This window comes from Triticum dicoccoides, chromosome 5B (genome assembly GCF_002162155.2).
Source record: "Triticum dicoccoides isolate Atlit2015 ecotype Zavitan chromosome 5B, WEW_v2.0, whole genome shotgun sequence".
Classification (NCBI taxonomy): Eukaryota; Viridiplantae; Streptophyta; class Magnoliopsida; order Poales; family Poaceae; genus Triticum; species Triticum dicoccoides.
In genome coordinates this window covers 670,688,038-670,711,346 of record NC_041389.1, presented here as the reverse complement: position 1 = coordinate 670,711,346, position 23,309 = coordinate 670,688,038, and the positions used below count along the sequence as shown (strand labels likewise).

General features: G+C 40.5%; 1 pseudogene; it reads right to left on the bottom strand.

Annotated features, from left to right (window-relative positions):
- Window positions 1-15,202: 15,202 nt before the first annotated feature.
- LOC119310453 overlaps window positions 15,203-23,309 on the bottom strand; it is a 12,657-nt pseudogene continuing 4,550 nt past the window's right edge.

Below are 23,309 nucleotides of genomic sequence, written 5' to 3'. Positions count from 1 at the left end.
GAAGAGAATAATATTTTGCAGGAGTCTATGGAAGAAGGAATTGATGAAACTATGAGCTCATTGGATGAAAAAGATGATGAGGAGAGCGAAGAACAAAAGGAGGAAGAGTGGATTGATCACCCATGCCCACCTTCTTATGAGAGTAACTCTTCAACTCATACATTGTTTAATGTCCCTTTGTTCTTGCCGAAGGATGAATGCTATGATAATTGCTATGATCCCGTTGATTCGTTTGAAATATCCCTTTTTGATGATGCTTGCTATGCTTGTGGCCAAGATGCCAATATGAATTATGATATTGGACATGAACTTGCTATTGTTCCTTATGTTAAACATTAAATTGTTGCTATTGCACCCACACATGATAGTCCTATTATCTTTTTGAATTCTCCAAACTACACTATATCGGAGAAGTTTGCACTAATTAAAGATTACATTGATGGGTTGCCTTTTATCGTTGCACATGATGATTTTGATGAATATAATATGCATGTGCTTGCTGCTCCTACTTGCAATTATTATGAGAGAGGAACTACATCTCCACCTCTCTATGTTTCCAACACGAAAAAATTGCAAGAAACTATTTATGCTATGTATTGGCCTTTACTTGATGTGCATGAATTGTTCTTGTATGACATGCCGATGCATAGGAAGAGAGTTAGAATTCGTAATTGCATGATATATGTTGCTTTGTTCTCACTACTAAATGCCAAATCATTATTAATTAAAATTGGCTTTGATATACCTTGGGATCCGGGTGGATTCATTACTTGAGTACTTTATGCCTAGCTTAATGGCCTTAAAGAAAGTGTTGTCAGGGAGACAACCCGGAAGTTTTAGAGAGTCATTTATTTCTGTTGAGTGCTTTTATAAAATTTACAAACAAAAAAATTTATAGGGGAACTTAAAACTTCACAAAAAGAAAAGTGAAAGTGAGAAGGACGAGCACCGTGGAAGCGGGAACATGCCTTGAATTTTGTTCATGCCCATGGAAACTTTGTGAATCTTGAATTGCAGAAAATTTTCAATAAAAATAATTATCCCCTTGTACAAGTCCATTGTATTATAAAAATAATGTGCCAAGATTTGCCTTTAGGATGAGTAGATTGCTTGTTGGTATGTGCAGTGCAAAAACAGAAACTTTGGTTGTAGTGTGCAATTTTACATTTTTACTAGAACGACGAAAGGTTCTGAAACTTTTTGCACAGTCTTGCTATACAAATTGTTAAGTTTGTCGTAATTGTTTCAGAATTTTTGGAGTAACAGAAGTAGGGTGAATGTTCAGATTACTACAAATTGTCTTGTTTAAGACATATTCTGTTTTTGATGCATTGTTTTGCTTGTTTTGATGAAACTATCGATTCTATCGGTGGTATGTGCCATGGAAAAGTTATATTACAGTAGTTACAATGCAAAAACAAAATATGAATTGGTTTGCAACAGTACTTAGAGTAGTTATTTGCTTTATTATACTAATGGATCTTACCGAGCTTTCTGTTGTGTTTTGTGTGGATGAAGTGATAAAAAATCGAGGAGGTCCCGGTACGAGGAGAAGGAGGAGAGGCAAGAGCTCAAACTTGGGGATGCCCAAGGCACCCCAAGTAAATATTCAAGGATACTCAAGCTTCTAAGCTTGGGGATGCCCCGGAAGGCATCCCATCTTTCTTCAACAAGTATCGGTATGTTTTTGTCTTCGTTTCGTTAAAGTGACATGTGCAAATCTTGGAGCGTCTTTTGCATTTAGTTTTCACTTTTCTTTTATGCACCATGCTAGTATGAGATATTCCATGGTTGATTTATAGAATGCTCATCGCACTTCACTTATATCTTTTGAGTATGGCTTTATAGAATGCTTCATGTGCTTCACTTATATCATTTGAAGTTTGGATTGCCTGTTTCTCTTCACATAGAAAACCGATGTTCGTAGAATGCTCTTTTGCTTCACTTATATTTGTTAGAGCATGATCTTTTGTAGAAAGAATTAAACTTTCATGCTTCACTTATGTCCATTTAGAGAGCCAACAAGAATTGGTCATTTGCATGGTTAGTCATAAAGTCCTACATAAAACTTATGGATCACTGAATATGATATGTTTGATTCCTTGCAATAGTTTTTCGATATAGAGATGATAATATGTGGGAGGTACTAGTAAACGGTTGTGGTTAGTAAGAATATTGGTGTTAAGGTTTGTGATTCCCGAAGCATGCACGTATAGTCTCTCGTTATGCTATGAAAGTTGGAGCATGATTTATTATTGATTGTCTTCCTTATGAGTGGCGGTCGGGGACGAGCGATGGTCTTTTCCTACCAATATATCACCCTAGGGGCATGCGTAGTAGTACTTTGCTTCGAGGGCTAATAAACTTTTGCAATAAATATATGAGTTCTTTATGACTAATGTGAGTCAATGGATTATACGCACTCTTACCTTTCGGCAATTTGCTAGCCTCTACGGTACCATGCATTGCCCTTTCTCACCTCGAGAGTCGGTGCAAACTTTGCAGGTGCATCCAAACCCCGTGATATGATACGCTCTATCACACATAAGCCTTATTATATCTTCCTCAAAACAACCACCATACCTACCTATTATGGCTTTTCCATGGCCATTCCGAGATATATTGCCACCGCTTCCATTTGATGGCTTGAGCATTCATTGTCATATTGCTTTGCATGATCATATAGCTGACATAGTATTTGTGGCTTAGCCACTATTCATCATTTTGTATACATGTTACGCTAGATCATTGCACATCCTGGTACACTGCCAGATGCATTCATATAGAGTCATATTTTGTTATAGGTATCGAGTTGTAATTTTTATTTCTTGTGAGTTATAATAAATAGAAGTGTGATGATCATCATTATTCATTTTTAGAGCAGTGCCCCAGTGAGGAAAGGATGATGGATACTATGATTCCCCTACAAGTCGAGATGAGACTCTGGACAATGAGAGAAAAAAATAGAAAAAAAGAGAAAGAAAAAAAAGAGAAAAAAAAACAAAGAGAGAAGGGGCATTGTTAATATCCTTTACCACACTTGTGTGTCAAAGTAGCACCATGTTTTTCATATGGAGAGTCTCATATGTTGTCACTTTCATATACTAGTGGGAATATTTCATTATAGGATTAGATGCACACCCACTTAGTTTTCGTATGGGACTTCCATACACTTATAGCTCTTAGTGCATTCGTTGAATGGCAATCCCTACTCCTCACGTTGATATCAATTGATGGGCATCTCCATAGCCCGTTGGTTAGCCGTGTCGATGTGAGACTTTCTTACTTTTTTGTCCTCTTTATATTTACCCCTATGATCATACTCTATTCCACCCATAGTGCTATATCCATGGCTTGCACTCATGTATTGCGTGAGGGTTGAAAAAGCTGAAGCACGTTAAAATGTATGAACCAATTGCTCGGCTTGTCATCAGGGTTGTGCATGATAAATACTTTGTGTTAAGAAGATAGAGCATGAAAAGATTATATGCTATTGTAGGGATAACGTTCTCTAGCATTGATATTTTGGAAGACATGATTGTTCATTGGGATGCCTGAGTATTGATGTCTTTATGTCAAATTATATACTATTGCTTTGAATCACTTATGTCTTAATATTCATGCCATGACTAGATATATGATCAAGTTTATGTTAGGTAGAATTCCACATAAAAAATTATCTTTTTTTCATCATTTACCTACTCGAGGACGAGCAGGAATTAAGCTTGGGGATGCTGATACGTCTTCGTCATATCTATAATTTTTTATTGTTTCATGCCAATGTTATACAACTTTCACATACTTCTGGCAAATTCTTATATGACTTATTGGACTAACCTATTGATCCAGTGCCCAGTGCCAGTTCCTATTTTTTGCATGTTTTTTGTATCACAGAAATCCATATCAAATGAAGTCCAAACGCGATAAAAATCTACGGAGAATTATTTTGGAATATTTGTGAATTTTAGGAGGTGGAATCAATGTAAACGGAGGCCCGATGCCTCCACAACCCACCAGGGCATGCCACTAGGGCCCAGGTGCGCCCTGGTGTATCGAGGCCTCCTCGAACGTCGGTTGGAGCCCTTCTTCTGGCGTAAGAAAGATAATTTATGGGAAAAAATCATGTAGAAATTTCAGCGTAATCGGAGTTATGGATCTGCGGGAATTTTAGAAACCGTGAAGGGCCAGATCTGGGGAGCACGAAACAGAAGAGAACAGAGAGGGAGATCCAATCTTGGAGGGGCTCCTGCCCCTCCACCGCCATGGAGGCCATGGACCAGAGGGGGAACTCTCCTCCTATCTAGGGGGAGGCCAAGGAAGAAGAAGAAGGAGGAGGGCTCTCTCCCCCTTTCTCCCGGTGGCGCCGGAGTGCCGCTGGGGCTAGGATCGCGGACGGCGATTTACATCAACAATCTTGCTATCGTCAACACCAACTCTCTCCCCCTCTATGCAGAGGTGTAACACCATTCTCCCCACTGTAATCTCTACTTAAACATGGTACTCAACTCCATATATTATTTCTCAATGATCTATGGTTATCTTATGATGTTTGAGTAGATCCGCTTTGTCCTATGGGTTAATCGTGATCTTGGTTGGTATTATTGTATATTTTATTTATGGTGCTGTCCTACGGTGCCCTCCATCTTGCGCAAACGTGAGGGCCCCCCGCTGTAGGTTGTTGCAATATGTTCATGGTTCGCTTATTGTCAGTGTTGTGGGGGATGACAGCAGCCCAAACTCGGATAAGTGGGTTATGGCGTATGGGAGTAAAGAGGACTTAATACTTAATGTTATGGTTGGGTTTCACAACCTTAATGATCTTTTGTAGTTGCGGATGCTTGCTAGGGGTCCAATCATAAGTGCATATGATGCAAGTAGAGAAAGTATGTTAGCTCATGCCTCTCCCTCATATAAAATTGCAAGAATGATTTCCGGTACTTGTTATCGATTTCCTAGGGACAAATGACTTTCTTGTTGACAAAAGCAATCCACTTTTATTACCTTGCATTTTATTAGTAGTTTTATTCTCGCAAAGTACTCGTAGTTTTATTCTTGCAAAATAGTTTCATACTTGTTCTAGGTAAAGCAAAAGTCAAGTGTGCGTAGAGTTGTATCAGTGGTCGATAGAACTTGAGCGAATATTTGTTCTGCCTTTAGCTCCTCATTGGGTTTGACACTCTAATTTGTCAAAGAAGGCTAGAAACGATCCCCTGTGCTTGTGGGTTATCGGATATGTAGATAATAATATGTGAGTCATGTTGGTGAGTAATTATGCTCTAGTAATAATATTGGTGTTAAGGTTTGTGATTCCCTATGCAAGCACGAAAGTCAATAGTTATGCAATGAAATTACATCCTACTTGTGGTGCATTATTCGATGTTAATTATGCTGAATGCTCGCTTATGAGATTATTAGTTTCTTGCTTGGTCGCTTCTCAATCTTTTGCTAGCCTTCATTTTGCACTAAGTATGATCATTACTTGTGCATTCAAAACCCTTTAAACCAGTTTTGCCACATGAGTCCACTATATCTAGCTACCTATATGCGGTATTCTTTTGCCGTTCTAAGCAAATTTGTATGTGCCATCTCTAATTTTCAAAGCAAATTTCTCTTTTGTGTGCTCGTACCGCTCGCGATGCGGTGAGGGGTGACCAATATTTTCCATGCTAGATGTGTTATTCTCACGATGATTGTTTATTCACTTGTCATTACACGAGAGTAAGGCAAAGGTATTAGGGATGCCCAGTCCCGAAATGAAAAATGAATTTACTTTATGTTGTCAAATAATAAATTCCTTGGAAAGTGTTGGTATGGAAGGCACCCGTGGATACGGTTAGCCATGGAAAGTGAAAGAATGGTGGAAAAAGGAATAAACTTTATTTTCTGTCTGGGAACCGCATATGATATATCTAGCATGGAAAGTGTTGGGAGCCCTAAGTCGTTTTCGTTGGTGGGAAAAGTATGCCTCTCAAAATGTTTTTATCTGTCAATTTTCGCATTGAGCTCTGGCACCTATACAAATCCCTACTTCCCTCCGGGAAGGGACTTTCTTTTACTTTATGCAATTTTTATTTTTAATTTGAGTCTCCATCTTCTCTTATAAAGCACCAACTGGGGGGCACTATGATCGTACTTGAGCAACCGGTGTAGTTATGATGGGCTAGGGATAACTTATTTTAGCGTTGATGTTTTGAAAGACATGGTTGCTTGTTGGTATGCTTGAGTATTAAAGTCCTCATGTCAAAACTAGACTATTGCTTTGAACCATATAAAAGTCCAAATGTCCATGCTACAAAGAAAATAATATGAGATGACATGGTAGGCAGCATTCCACATCATTTTTTTTGTTTTTATCATTTAACTACTCGAGGACGAGCAGGATTAAGCTTGGGGATGCTGATACGTCTCCAACGTATCTATAATTTTTGATTGTTCCATGTTGTTATTTTGTCATTCTTGGATGTTTTACATTCATTTTATATCAACTTTATATCATTTTTTGGGACTAACCTATTGACCCAATGCCCAGTGCCAGTTGCTGTTTTTTGCTTGTTTTTTACATCGTAAGAAATCAATATCAAACGCAGTCCAAACACCGCCGAACTTTTTTTGGATTTTTTATGGACCAGAAGTCTCCCGATGGGCCAGAGTAGCACCTGGGGGTGCCCCGAGGGGGAACGACCCACCAGGGCGCGCCCAGGTGGGTTGTGCCCACCTCGGTGGCCTCCCGCAGCCCCTCTTTGCCCTATAAAATCCCAAATATTCCAAAAACCCTAGGGGTTAACCTAGATCAGAGGTTCCGCCGCCGCAAGGCTTTGTAGCCATCGAAAACCAATCTAGACCCCGTTCTGGCACCCTGCCGGAGGGGGAAATCATCACCGGTGGCCATCTTCATCATCCCGGCGACCACCATGATAAGGAGGGAGTAGTCCACCCTCGGGGTTGAGGGTTTGTACCAGTAGCTATGTGTTTAATCTCTCTCTCTCTCTCTCGTATTCTTGAGATGTCACAATCTTGATGTATCGCGGGCTTTGTTAATATAGTCGGATCATATGGTGTTTTCCCCTCTCTATCTTGTGATGAATTGAGTTTTCCCTTTGAGATTTCGTTTTATCTGATTGAATACTTTTATGGATTTGAGAACACTTGATGTATGTCTTGCTATGAATACCCGTGGTGACAATGGGGTATCATATTGATTCACTTGATATATGTTTTGACACTCAACTCGCGGATTCCCGAGGTGACATTGGGGTAATCTATGCATAGGGGTTGATGCACGTTCTTGTCTTTGTTTCTTCGGTAGAAATCTTGGGGCACTCTTTTAGGTTCTTTGTGTTGGACTGAGTATTATGAATCTGAAATTGTTTGATGCATATCGTATAATCAACTCATGGATACTCGCGGTGACATTGGAGTATCTAGGTGACATTAGAGTTGGTGGATGTGTATCATAGGGTGTTATTTTAGTATACACTGTTGGTTAGATCGATCGGGAAGAATAGCTTGGTGTTATTTTAGTACGAACTCTAGTATAAAGTTGCGTAGTAGACATCACCCAACGAGGAGTAGAAGGAAATGATAAGTGGTTTTCAGCAAGGTATTTTCTACAAGTAAGAAAACCCCAAACATCAAATGGTTCAACGACAAATAAATAATTCATAGGCATTTCTTGACGCTTACCGATATTACTAATTCTTTGACATTCATCACAAGATAAAACAAACTTACGAGCATCTTTGAAGAGAGTAGGCCAATAAAAACAAGATTGCAATACCTTGTGAGCAGTTCTATCTCCCGCACAATGTCCTCCATAAGGTTCAGAATGACATTTCCATAGGATTTGTTCATGTTCATGCTCAGTTACACAACATCTAATAGTACCATCTACTCCTTCTTTGTAAAGATGCGGGTCATCCCAAAAGTAATGTCTTAAATCATAGAAGAATTTTTTTCTTTTGTTGGTATGTGAAACTAGGTGGTATGTATGTAGCAACAATTATAATTAGGATAGTCAGCATACCAAGGAGTGTTGTGAGAAACAGTTATTGCAGCTAGTTGTTCATCAGGAAAATTATCATCAATAGGTAGTGGGTCATCAAGTATATTTTCTAACCTAGACAAGTTATCAGCTACGGGGTTCTCAGCTCCTTTTCTATCAGTAATATGTAAATCAAATTCTTGTAGCAGAAGAACCCACCTAATGAGTCTAGGTTTAGCATCTTTATTTTCCATAAGATATTTTATAGCAGTATGATCAGTGTGAACAATTACTTTGGAATCAACAATGTAAGATCTAAATTTATCACAAGCAAACACAACTACTAAAAATCCTTTTTCAGTAGTAGCATAATTTCGTTGGGCACTATCTAGAGTTTTGCTAGCATAATGAATAACATTTAATTTCTTACCAACTCTTTGTCCTAGGATAGCACCAACAACGTAATCACTAGCATCACACATAATTTCAAAAGGCAAGTTCCAATCAGGTGGTTGAACAATAGGTGCAGAAGTTAAGGCTTTCTTAAGTGTTTCAAAGGCTTCTACACAATCATCATCAAAAACAAATGGAACCTCCTTCTGTAAAAGATATGTAAGAGGCCTAGAAATTTTAGAGCAGTCTTTAATAAACCTCCTATACAAGCCAGCATGACCAAGAAAACTATGAATACCTTTAATATTTTTAGGGCATGGCATTTTCTCAATTGCATCAACTTTAGCTTTGTCCACCTCAATACCTTGTTCAGAAATTTTATGCCCCAAGACAATACCTTCATTAATCATAAAGTGGCACTTCTCCCAATTCAAGACAAGATTAGTTTGCTCACATCTCTGCAAAACTCGATCAAGGCTGCTTAAGCAATCTTCAAAAGAAGTTCCATAAAAAGAAAAATCATCCATGAAAACCTCAACAATCTTTTCACAAAAATCAAAGAATATATCTGAAAGGTAGCAGGTGCATTGCATAAACCAAAAGGCATACGTCTATAAGCATAAGTTCCAAATGGGCAAGTAAAGGTGGTTTTCTCTTGATCAGGTTGTGAAACATGTATTTGAGAAAAACCAGAATATCCATCAAGAAAACAAAAGTGTGTGTGCTTAGATAGTCTTTCTAGCATGTGATCTATAAAAGGCAGAGGGTAATGATCTTTTATAGTTGCTTTATTTAGCTTTCTAAAATCAATTACCATTCTGTAGCCAATGACAATTATTTGTGGAATAAGTTCATTTTTATCATTAGGAACAACAATAATACCTCCCTTCTTAGGGACACAATGAACATGACTTACCCATCTACTATCAGCTATGAGATAGATTATACCTGCTTCTAGAAGCTTTAATATTTCAGTTCTTACTACTTCTTTCATCATAGGATTCAAACAACGTTGGTGATCAACAACAGGTTTAGCATCAAGTTCCATATTAATCTTGTGCTGACAGAGAATGGGACTAATGCCCTTAAGATCATCAAGAGTATACCCAATAGCAGCTCGGTGCTTCTTCAGAATTTTCAATAATCTTTCTTCTTCATGTTCTGTAAGGTTAATTAGCACTAAAAATAACAGGATATATCTTTTTCTCATCGAGATAAGCATATTTTGAAGTGTCAGGCAATTGTTTTAATTCAAACACAGGATCACCCTTAGGTGGAGGAGGACCTCCTAGGGTTTCAATAGGCAAATTGTGTTTGAGTAAAGGTCGTTGTTCAAAGAAATTTTTATCTATTTCATTTCTTTCATGCATATGCATATCATTTTCATGGCCTAGCAAATATTGTTCTAGCGGATCAGTAGGAGGCACGGCAATAGAAGCAAGACCAATTATTTCATCCTTACTAGATAATTCTTTCTTATGAGGTTGTCTACTAAACTTGGAGAAATTAAACTCACCATACTCATCACCAAAGCTAACACCGGCCATTTTTTTTTCACAATCTACTTTAGCATTAACGGTGTTCAAGAAAGATCTACCAAAGATAATGGGACAAAAATCGTCATGTTGGGAACCAAGAACTAAAAAATCAGTAGGGTATTTTATTTTCCCACACAAGACTTCAACATCTCTAACAATCCCAAGTGGTGTGATAGTGTCTCTATTAGCAAGTTTAATAGTAACATCTATGTCTTCTATTTCAGCGGGTGCTATGTCAACCATAATTTCTTGGTATAAGATAAAAGTAATGGCACTCACGCTAGCACCTAAGTCACATAAACCATGATAACAATGATCTTCTATTTTAACTGAGACAACAAGCATGCCAACAACAGGCCTATGTTTATCTTTTTCATCGGGTTTATCAATTCTAGCAGCTTCGTCATAGAAGTAAATAACATGCCCATCAATATTTTCTACCAAGAGATGTTTAACCATAGCAACACTAGGTTATACTTTGATTTGCTTAGAAGGATTAGGTGCTTTAATATTACTTTTGCGAACCACAGTTGAAAACTTAGCATATTCCTTTATCCTAACAGGGAAATGTGGTTTTTCAATATAAGCAGTAGGCACAACTGGATCAACATTGTAAATAATAGTTTCATCTTTAGCTATTACCGGTTCTTTAATTTCTTCTTTAATAGGGGTATGATATTTAAACCACTTCTCCTTAGGGGGATCAACATGAGTAGCAAGTGATTCACAAAAAGAGGCAACTATCTCAGAGTCAAGTCCATATTTAGTGCTAAACTTGTGAAAACCATATTCATAAAAGATTTAACACAATCGAATTCAAACTTAATACCTGACTCTTTACCTTCGTCGAGTTCCCAATCTTCAGAGTTGCGTTTAATTCTTTCTAAAAGATCCCACCTGAATTCAATAGTCTTCTTCAATAAAGAACCAGTACAAGAAGTATCGAGCATGGATTGATCATCAAGAGAAATCCGAGCATAAAAGTTCTGAATAATAATTTCTCTCGAGAGCTCATGATTGGGGCATGAATATAACATTCACTTAAGCCTCCCCCAAGCTAGAGAGATACTTTCTCCTTCACGAGGCCAAAAAATATATATATAATTCCAATCATGATGAACTAGATGCATAGGATAATTTTTTTTGGTCAAATTCCAATTTCAGTCGATTCCAGTTCCAAGATCCAATATCATCGCATAACGTATACCATGTCAATGATTTTCCCTTAAAAGATAAAGGGATAACCTTCTTCTTAGCTTCATCTCCGTGCAAACCTGCAAGCTTAAATAATCCAGAAATTTCATCCCCATAGATCAAGTGCATATCAGGATGTTCAGTTCCATCTCCTACATAAGGATTAGCTAGCAGTTGTTCTATCATACCCGAAGGAATTTCATAACCAATATTTCAGTAGGTGTAGTAGGTTGAGGGGCCACTAATTGTGGTTCCGGTAGTGGTGAACATACCCCAAACAAACCCCTCAAAGGATGGTTTTCCGTCGTAGCAAGTGACAATAAATTTTAGCACGTAGTAATATTTTTTCCTTACTAGTTTCCACTTACCAAGAGCGCTTCACTCCCCAGAAACGGCGCCGGAAAAGAGTCTTGATGACCCACAAGTATAGAGGATCAATCATAGTCCTTTCGATAAGTAAGAGTGTCGAACCCAACAACGAGGAGAAGGAAATGACAAGTGGTTTTCAGCAAGGTATTTTCTGCAAGCACTAAAATTGTCGGTAACAGGTAGTTTGATAGCAAGATAATTTGTGACGAGCAAGTAATGGTAATAGTAAATAAAGTGCAGCAAGGAAGCCCAATCCTTTTGTGACAAAGGACATGCCAAAACGGTCTCTTATGATAAGCAAAACGTTCTTGAGGGTACACGGGAATTTCACCATATCACTTTCATCATGTTGGTTTGATTTGTGTTCAACACTTTGAAAATTTGATATGTGGGTGGACCAGTGCTTTGCTGCTGTCCTTACTTGAACAAACCTCCTACTTATGATTAACCCCCTCGCGAGCATCCGCAACTATGAGAAAAGTATTAAGACAAAATCTAACCATAGCATTAAAATTTTGGATCCAAATTGGTCCCTTGCGAAGTAGCGCATAAACTAGGGTTTAAGCTTCTGTCACTCTAGCCACCCATCATCTAATAACTACTCCACAATGCATTCCCTTAGGCCCAAATATGGTGAAGTGCCATGTAGTCGACGTTCACATGACACCACTAAGGAAATCGCAACATACATATCATCAAAATATCAAACACATATCAAGTTCACATGATTACTTGCAACATGACTTCTCCCTGTGACTTCAAGAACTAAAGTAACTACTCACAAATGATAATCATGCTCAAGATCAGAGGGGTATTAAATAGCACAATGGATCTGAACATATAATCTTCCACCAAATAAACCATATAGTAATCAACTACAAGATGTAATCAACACTACTAGTCACCCACATGTACCAATATGAGGTTCTGGTACAAAGATTGAACATAAGAGATGAACTAGGGTTTGAGAGGAGATGGTGCTGTTGAACATGTTGATGGAGATTGGCCTCCCAAAGATAAGAGGGTTGTTGGTGATGACGATGGCTTTGATTTCCACCTCCGGGAGGGAAGTTCCCCCGGCGGAATCGCTCCGCTGGAGGGTAAAAGTGCTCCTGCCGAAGTTCTGCCTCGAGACGGCGGTGCTCCATCCCAAAAGTCCTCCCCTGATTTTTTCTAGGTCAAAACCCAGAAGATGGGCACCAGAGGTGGGATGGGCTGACCACAACCCACCAGGGCGCGCCTAGGGGGCCTGGCGCGCCCTGGTGTCTTGTGCTCACCAGGTGGCACCCTCTGGTAGTTATTTGCTCCTGTATTTTTACATATTCCAAAATAAATTTTCATAAATTTCAGCTCATTTGGAGATGTGCAGAATAGGTAACTCTGACATTCAGGTCCAGAATTCCAGCTGTCGGCATCCCCCCTCTTTGTGTAAACCTTACATATTAAGAGAGAAAAGTCATTAGAATTACTCGATAAAGCATTATTATGCATAGTAACATTGTAAATAACAGTAGGAAAACATGATGCAAAATGGACGTATCAGCATGACCAATGTAGTATTCTCCCGTGTGGAGTAGTTGCCCGAACTTGCCTGTTTCTTCAGTTTTGTATGAGCAATCTCAATGACAACATCATCAACCTCTGCAGGCAGAGTGGACAAAGAATTATCATCTATGCCCACCGAGTCGTTCATCAAGTTGATATATGATTGTTGGCTACATACTAAAAATTTATAAAGCTAATGGGCATTGCCATGTAAAAGCTTGCATCAAATTTTACTCATACAACCACCGCAAAAAATGAGAAATGGAAAAATATACCTTTCTTGCGTTTTGTCGAACAACTCATTTGCATTGTCCATGTCGAAGTCGTTGGTGGCCTTGGAGAAGGTTGGGAAGACCGGAGATGTCGCCAAGGATGCCTACGGTGTTGCCATGAAGCAAGCCGCCGGTGTGGCGTCTGCGGATGCCATCGCCTTGTCCATCGACATAGGGCGGCGCCTCCCTCCTCTCCCACAACGCCGATAGTGGCAAGGAGTCTGCCGGGTGGTACCCCCAGCTGAGGGTGGATGAGAAGGTAGGTTGCAGGGGTGGGGCGACACACGGGACAAAGGGAATCAATGCCTCCTTTGACAGTGGTGCAGCGGCTTCCCCCGACACCTCCATCGATGGTGGCACGACGTGCGGCGGAGTCGATAGAGGGAAATGGAAGGTCACAAAAAATGGGAGGCGCAAAACGACAGGTGCTGACGTTGCAAGTATCGAGGAGTGTATTGGGAGTAGGGTTGCAGAGCGGTGCCCGAGCCGTCCCACATCCAGCTTTGCAGAATCCCAACCTTTCAGTACCATAGAGCTATTAGTTTATTTTGAACTAACTTAGCATGTTATGTGTGACTAGCAGGACCCGCATCTGCATTCCTAATTGGGAGAGAGCTAACTCCTCCCTATTTTTTCAGAAAAGGAGGATCACCCCCAGCCTCTGCATTAGGATGATGCATGTAGCCATTTTATTAAGCAAAGTGTCTGAAATGTCCGCGGTCCAGTATGAGCTCGCACAGAGCTGAAAAGGTAATTAAAAAAAGGTAGAAACTGCCACAACCGGTGAAAATAGGACGAGATGACTAAACTCCTAGCCTATTACTGGACCGCCATCCAAACGAGTTGTAGATATTCTGCGCTACCATCTCCCATTCGGTAGACCCAGTAACCAAAGGCTCCCTGACTTCTAAAGGAGTGAGTAATGACCACGTACGGATCCAAGCTGTGGCCCTGTAGATAACCTGCAAAAAAAGATTTAATTTGTCCGTCCAAATCATTTATGCAGTTCCATATAGTCCAAAGTAATGCGCATACTTCTATCCGAATATGTCTCGCAATATTTGGTTCTACTCCATTTAGGGTCATATTGAAGGCCATATGAATTGAGCGCCATAATATTTTGGCCAGTGGACAATCGAGAAAGAGGCGTTTGATAGTTTCATCTTGATCACAAAAGGAACATCATTGACTACCCTCCCAATTATGCTTTGCTAGGTTATTCTTAGTTAGAATCACCTCAAACCACATGAAGACTTTGATTCTTAACAACACTTTGATTTTCCAAATATGTATCGATTTCGAAATTGGACTCGAGTCAATTAAATCTACATATATAGATTTCACTAAGAAGATTCCGTTTATAGTTAATCTCTAGTGAATACTATCGGGCTCATCAGAGAGGTGAACATCCATCAACTTTTGCACCAGATGTAGCCATGCTTCCCACAGTCTCCTACTAAAGATCTTTGGAATTGAATATTTAGAGGATTAGACTGTAATACTGTAGCAATGTAAGCCTCTTTACGCTGTACAATATTACGGAGAGACGAATATTGTGTGGTTAAAGGTGTCTTTCCTAACCAAGTATCATCCCAGAATCTAGTCGAATTACCATTTTAATGATGAATTTGGGCTTTTTTTGTGATCACCCAAAAAATATTGAAAAAATGGGATCTGCTGGACATGGTTTTTTAGTCCTACTTCTTCAATAAAAAAATATTGGAGAGAAAAGAGGGCCGTCGCAGATTGCTTACAAAAGAACATCGAATGAGAAAATAGTTGTCCCAAATTTATAAGATAACATGAGAAGGGGTCTGACTTGTTCCAGAAACCAACCAGACAGTAACACACCATGTTTTATATTTTATATAAAAAGAAGTAAAAGACAATAACACACAACACACCTATGCTATCGACAACAGCACATATCAGTACACACGCTTGCAGAGTACAGCTAGACAGAATTACGTCCTCGTTTATTGGTACAAACGTAAGGATGAGCCCGGCTAAGCTAGCCAATCCTGGGAGCTTTCGTGACCTTGTCGTTGGAGTCGACGAACACCCTGACTCGGCCGGTGTTGTAATCCATGGTGACGAAGGAGTCAGCCGGAACGACGTGGACGCTGGCGTCCGGCTTGTGCTCTGTGATCTTCTTCTTGGCCTCCTCGGACGACAGGCCCACCACCTCCGGCCACGAATTCTTCTCCGCGCCGACGCCGGCCGTCGCTCCCCCGGCTTCCATTGCCTATCTGCAGTACAAGAGAACCGGTCAAGAGTTACGAACGCTTACAGTGACATAGAACGATCGGAGTAGTTAGAGATGAAGCTGAGATAGCTAACCTGTTAGGCTTGATTGCTTGACTAGTGAGTGTACGTAGAAGATTGGTGGATGCCGATGGTGTGTGTGTGTGGTTGTGCCTTACGGTGTTAGTATTTGTAGGCCTGTGGCTGCTGCGTGGGGAAAGAGGATGAGGACACACGTTTTGTTTTCTTAGTTTTGGGTAGCTCCGATGGGGCGTTGGAGGCAACGGTGTCGACAGTCAACAGATGGGAGCTCGATGCAGTTTTTCTTCGAAAGTTTAGTGCAACACAAGAAGACTAAATTAATTAAGCTGCCGTTTGGCCGGCTGGCCGGCCGGCCGTTGAAGAGTGTTAGAGCATCTCTAACGATAATCCACTTCGGTGCCCGGGCTCCCCGTAAACAGTAACGCAATTACAAATAATAAAAAAATTCAAAATGTGATTTTTTACAAGCAAGATGCGCATGTGTGTGATGTTCGTGCAAAATTTTATGAAATTGTACATTCGAGGAGCACGCGGCAAAAAAGACAAAATCATGCATGAACTGATATTCTTAAATGTTTCTCACATGCCTGAATTTTGTTTTTTTTTCGCCACGAGCTCCTCGAATGTCAAAACTTCATGAAATTTTGCACGAACATCATGCATTTGAACATCTTGCATCACAAAAAAATGGTTTTTTTGAATTTTAATGTCAGATCAGATCCGACGGGTTAGAGACACCTCAAATCCATTCAAATTGATCAAATCAACCAAATTGGCCGCCCTTCCCCTCATGCATGCACTCCGTTTCTCGCATCCGCGTCATTGCCCTTGCTTCGCGTCTACACCGCCGACCTCCTCCTCCGTCCTAGCTGTCAACTTCCTGTCGCGCCATTGAGGAAGGATCTGCGGATTCCGTTGGGGTCCCTACTATGGTGAATAAGGCGAGGGCCGTCACCCGGACGGAGCGGCGCCCGCGAGAAGTAGGAGAAGGAAGTTTCTAAGAAGATAGAAGGGCACCATCCAGATTGAGTTCATCGCGTTAGCTCCGGTGCCCACCACCACTCCCATGCCTGACATTGTTCTACCTTCGTGATGCGGGGGTGGCATCCTGGATGACTTCACACAGGTAGAAGAGGATGCCTCCCCAGTGTCTGTGTACGAGTCACCACAACTCCAGCAGTCGTAGACAATGTCAGGCATCTCCGGTGTCGGACATGCCCACTAACTGTTCGACCGAAGTCCGAACCAAAATTTGCAGATTTTCTTGTGCCATATGCATTTTAGGATTGTAGTTTCATTGTGATGCATCTTTATGACTCATTTGATGATGGATTTTTATAAATGATGATCAACAACCTCCAACTTATGAAATCCTATTTGTAGAACCGAACAAGCATAATGATGTAGAGGTTATGAACATGCTTGAAATTAGAAAACCCCATTTTCCAAGATTTTGGAGATGCTTAGGGCGAAGGGGTTGCTACAAGATAGCATCCACACCTCTATGTAAGAGCAAGTAACAACATTCTTTCATGTTGTAGGTCATAACCAGAGGTTCAGAGTGATTCACAACACATTGAAGAGATCCATTGAGACAATTTCCCAATATTTCAGGCAAGTGTTGTATGTGATTAGAGAGCTTGGAGGAGAGATGATTACGGCAACCACTGGTCAAACTCCTTTGTGATAGGCATGAGCTATATATGGTGTCCATATTTTGATGTGAGCAATACTAACTGTTAGTTCATGACATGACATGTTTGTACCGTTGTGAGCCATATTAGTTTTTTCATGCCATGACGGGATTGTATTGATGCAATAGATTGTACTCAGCTAGAAAGCACTACACAAGATAGCTGGTTGGGAATGATTAGTCCATGGTGCTAACATTCTTACTGACGGCATGACTTGACCTGATGGGGTCGTTATAACTGATGGTAAGTTTGGCTGGATATGCATGTGGGTTTTCCACCCTTCAGGAAAAACAAAGTACCATCTCAACGAGTTCTCTGCTAGGAACTATCCTAAGGTTGCTGCTGAATTGTTCAATTGCATACACTCTAGCCTTATTGTTACAGTTGTGAGGACATTTAGTGCTTTGAAGAATAGATTTAAGATCCTTGATCATTAGGCATTCCTCCCTTTTTTCCATCCAATTTAAGCTTGTTCTTGCATGTTGTATTCTTCATTACTCCATCTTAGACTTGTGTCTTGACGAGTATGTGTTGGAGGATGAAGATGTTGACTCCAGTCATGGTGTGGAGGCACATGAAAAATGAAGATTGGCATAACAAAAGATTGGAGTAGGCTCACGTAATGTCAGCTAACAGAGATAATACAAGGATAGAAGAAGAAGAAGAAGAGGATTGTCAACTTCCCCCTTGATTGTCATGGGTGAACTTCCCCCGTTGAGTCATACGACTGTTAATTTTGTAATGTCATTTGTTAGTAGTTAGGACGAACTGCCATTTGTTAGTAGTTGGGACTAAAATGATGTTAATTTTGTACTACCTTTGTAGTTTACTTTGTGGCAAGGTCATCACTAGTGAGAAGGGGTGACTATAACATTAGGCCGGGAGCAACCAAATGCCAGGCAATTGCATCTTCATAGCCATAAGTGCTGCCAACCAAACAACATATATCAAACAACATCCTAATGCAATAAGGACAACCAAAATAGTGTTCAACATGGTTTAAAGCTTATCTCACCGCAACAAAGCTGCACTAGGGGAGCAAAATGCATGCAAGGAACCAATTATGCCCATGAGATAGCTAGATATATCATTCCATCAAACACCACTATAGACACCCCTTTAAAATCTTCATGATCTTCATGATTCATGACAAACCACCCCACTCCAACTGCACCCTTGTTCTCCATTCCATGGCTTTGTTGCTCTCAGAGCATTCACTTTCACAAATCCTGGTTGTGGAGGGATCCATCTCGCTATATTTTTTTAGAAACATCTATAAATTTATTCACACTCATAACTATTGCAGGTACACTATTTTGGATATAAGATCCAAAGGAACTCATATGACTATTTACAATGATCTCTTTGTAATATCATCTCCGTGGTATTAATATCTGCAAGACAAAATACCACCAAGAATTCAATAAAGATGCTACAACTAGTCTGGAGCAAGGATACAATCACTCTTTCACCCAGTGGTGGAGCTTCATGGGGGGCAACCTGGGCTATGCCCCCCGGCTCACAAGAAATCATGTATATATCCCTTTGTATTAAGTCTATTTTTCACAAAAATTAGTTGAAAGTAATCGTGTTTGCCCCCCTCCAACCCGTGCCCCCCCATGGTTTCGGCTCAACCTCCGCTACTGCTTTCACCCACACAAACTTGATCACCAATAAATCTTTCTAAAAGTGCCTTCGGTCACCCATACAAAGACGGTAATCTTTGAGCGATGAACATACTTGGGCCAGGAATGACCCCCTTAAAGTGCAGACTGTCGAATCACAAGATCTTCACCATGGTGTCGAGGAAAGATCAACTCCATACAGAATAAACCAACAAAAACAACTTGACACAATAGCATAAACTCATCATATATGAATAATTTGATCTGCGAAGACACAAACCTCTCTAGCTTCATGGTCCGCCAAAAAAGAGTATTATATTCACACAAAATTACGATCGCCACTAGACGTTAACAAAAAACATAAAACTCTTGAAGATCTGACGTCCCCTCCCAGCTGCAAGATTGGAGCCAAAGACTATGGGATGCATCTCGCTGTAGGGAGTAGCGCCAAATAGTCACTACCAATTGTGCGAGGCATGCGGGCCACTAGCCCACCCTGTATTTTCTAGCTTCGTCGGTTTATTTTTGCTCTCAGACTTTGATGAAATCACTAATTGAGGAGTATTGCTTCCAAAGATCACTCCCATCTCCGTAGGTTGTGACAAGTGGTGCGCTGCATGTGCGCTGCATGTGCGCCACTTGTCGCCACTTGTCGCAACCTGGGAGTTTTTCCTTTTTTTCATAGATCTTTTTATTCAAAACATTTTATCTCTTAAACCGTGCGTTCAAATCTCGAACCGTTTTCACGTTGGATTCCTCGAGTCGAGATCTTCAAAATTAGATCAAATATTGGTAAGTTTTGCTGAACATTTTTTCACAAATAAACTGGACAAAAAACCGAACTAGGAGCACATTTTTTTTTCCTTTCAGAAGCTATCTCCGAGAGGCTCATTGCGACAAAACACCGTCAAAACGCACAAATGTGGAGCGAGCGTACTGAGGCTCATGAAGATTCCTCGCTACGCTAGCTCACTCCCTGGTTGCTTGCTTGGCCTCACTTCATTTGCTTCCTTGTTCCTCCCCTACTAGCAGGTTTAGGAAAAACTGGCGAACATTTTTTGTCATTGAAAACATGGTGAAACGAGAAAAAGTTTTTGGATTTACAAAAATATGAATAAAAACTTTAAATAATGTTTACAAGTTTGGAAAATGTTCACAAAATTTGGAAAAAAAACTCACGAATTAATAGAATATTCATAAATTAAAAAATGTTCAAAAATTTGGAAAACATATTCTGAAATTGTAAAAATATTCTTAAATTTTAAAAGGTTCATGAATTTAAAAACACTGTGAATAAAATGAAAAACTTTTATACAATGTTACAATATTTATGATTTTTTCTAAAACAAAAAAGGAAAAGATAATAAATAAAAACAAAAATAAAATAAGGCCAGAAGCTTCACAAAACCGGAAGAGGGTGGATGCTAGATGGGTTGGCCCATTAATACCTGTCCATCGGGAGCCCGTGGTGGTGTTAAGAAAAAGTGGCGTACTCGGTCAGGCTAAAACAAGATGGACTATTTACGAGTTGGCCTGGGGTTGGCCCGGGGCCGATTTAAGCCTGATCTTCTTAGGTGCGGACGTGCGGTTTGACGAGCGAAATCGAAAACCAGCCCGGTCGAACTGCTGCGCTAGGGACCCAGAGTACACCGCCGTCGTCCTCTAGGTCCGGATCTACACCACCCGCCGGCTCGCCGGATCGACAACACCGGCCGCCTTGCTCCCTCCATCCGAACAAGGTGAGACCATATTGCTATGCCTATGCTTACTGACTCGATTAGATGCCGTCTTTTGGGGATCCATGAGCTCTTTGCAGATTTAGCCGATTAGATGCCATCTCTAGTTAATATGACATAGGAGTACCAAGGAATTTAGATGTGGAGGCGATTTAGCCAATTTATCTGTACTTCATTTGATTTTCCTTGTCAAATCGCCGAATTGTCAAATCCGTGACTCTGGCCACCGCCGACACACTTCGACTTCTCTCCCCTTGTAGGCTTGTATATGGTCATCTTCCCCGCATAAGGGAAGTGGGCTGGATGAATAACTTGGGGTTACTAGAAACACTTCATGATTTAAGTTAGGCGATACAACCCCCAAACGCCTGGTTAGGAAATTTACTCATGTAATATGATTGATGTTAGATGTGCTCCAGTATTCAGGTACTTTTCCTCTCTCTCTCTCTCTCTCTCTCTTAACTCGAGAGCCCTTTTAATGTTATTATTTCCCTTATTAATTATATCTGTATGCGGATATTGAATTTGACATATGATTCGATCCATGTTTGTTGGTTTTTTATTAACTCATATGTCTTTTCTCAAACATGAGAACCTGAATGTTATTTTTGTCAGTCAGTTTTTCAGGCGATCTAGTACAACAGGATTTAGGATGCCTCGACTTGGAGACCCAGAAGCATCTTCGGTCTTGAGAATTGCAGCAGAGTTCGGGTACCTCGCTTCCATCGCCGCAGGATGCTGGTTTGATAACAACCTATATAGATACGGAATGGGCTATATGCCCACCTTCTTATATTGGAGCAGAACCTTGCGATCTCTCGGAGATCCTTTCGTGGCATGGAATCTTCTCTGGTTAGTTCTTGACAAAATCGATTCACCCATGGCACGGCCCTTTACTTCGGGGAGAATTTAAGTGATGTAAATGTAACAATTTCTCAGAACTGTAACCAAATTGTGTAGTACTCCTTCCATTCCAAATTTAATGAAGTTCTAGCTTTGTCCTAACTCAAACTTGTTTAAGTTTCACCAAGTCTATAGAAATATATACCAATATATCTACAATGCCAAATTAGATTCTTTAGAACTTCATATATTTGATGTTTGTAGATCTCAACATGTTTTCCTAGAGACATGGTTATGTAAAACAAGTTTCACTTGGGACAAAGCTAGAACTTCATTTAGTTTGAAACTTAGGGGGGGGGGGGGTACAAAATACTCTCTTTCGAGCATGCATTTCAAGTAGTGGTTTTGTATTATGTCAAACAGTGTAGTTTTCTGATACTTTGTCTGAAAGAAAAGCGTCGTAGATATGTGAAATTTGTTCCTTTTTGATGATGTGAGACACTGTTTGTGGACATGCGTCGGCAACTTGTGCGTTGTTTTGAGAAGTTCTTTTTGTGATGTTAAATTGTAATACTCTCTCTCACTCTGTGCACACGAACTTATCTATACAAAACCCAGCGGCTCTATATAAGTTGCATCTTAGGGATTGCTCTGGTGCTCTACTTTCTTTCCAGTGTTATGTGATATCAGTCACGTTTCTTTTGTTGGTAGGACTGCTACCAATCAAAACCTAGAACGATCAGTAGTACGTACTCCCTCCCTTCCTAAATGTAGGTCTTTGTAGAGATTTTACTAGGTGGACTATATACGGAGCAAAATGAATGAATCCACACTTAAAATGCATCTATATACATCCATATATAGTTCATAGTGAAATCTCTACAAAGACTTATATTTAGGAACGGAGGGAGTATTAAATTCAGTTCGCCATTTAAACCACCTATAGGCCACTAAAATTGTGAGTCCATGGATACCATTCCAATGTTAAATTGAGTTGATTCTCTAGTTCCATATTGAGATTTGCCGCCCACATCAGCAAAGGCAAGAATGCGAGGGGCTGGCTGTCATCTGTAACAGCCAACTTTACATTCGAGAGTATCAGAACTGGACTACTGTTGCCTGTTACCTCAGTGGCATTTTTTTTGAGGTAAAGGAGTGGCATTTTTTTAGAACCTAATTAGTGGGTCGGTAAATGAACACAATGATGCCTTACGAGTGAGGCCACATGGTCGGGTTCGTCTCCTGTTGTTAGAGCATCTCTAGCAACGCGGACCCTTATAATGCGTTTACAGTCCGGGGAAAACGCGTTTTAAGGGTTGGTTTTAGCTGTGGCAGAATAGACCCCTCAAATGTAAACTGTAAAATTCACTTATATTATTTCCCCACGTCTTCTTCTTCCTCTCGTCTGTGTCCATGATCAACTAGCTTGCTCCCTTGAAACCGACGGATAGCGCACAAAACGGCCAAAAACGGAGCCGCAGACAACCAAATACGAAACACAGCAGCCAATACCTAGCTCCTCCGCCGGGGTAGCTAGAGCGAGCGAGCTAGCTCAACTCGAAACGATCCAGAGCTAGCTACACTAGTAGAAAATGGGCCATTAGTCCCGGTTTCAGAGGCCCATTAGCCCTGGTTCTGGAACCGGGACTAAAGGGTCGAGACTAAAGCCCAACACCTTTAGTCCTGGTTCGCTTACGAATCGGGACAGATGGTGCTCCACGTGGCCGCTGCGGCCAGCCCATGCAGGAGGGCCTTTAGTCCCGGTTGGTAACACCAACCGGGACCAATTGGCATCCACGCGTCAGCAGCTCAGGAGCTGTGGTTTTTGTTTTT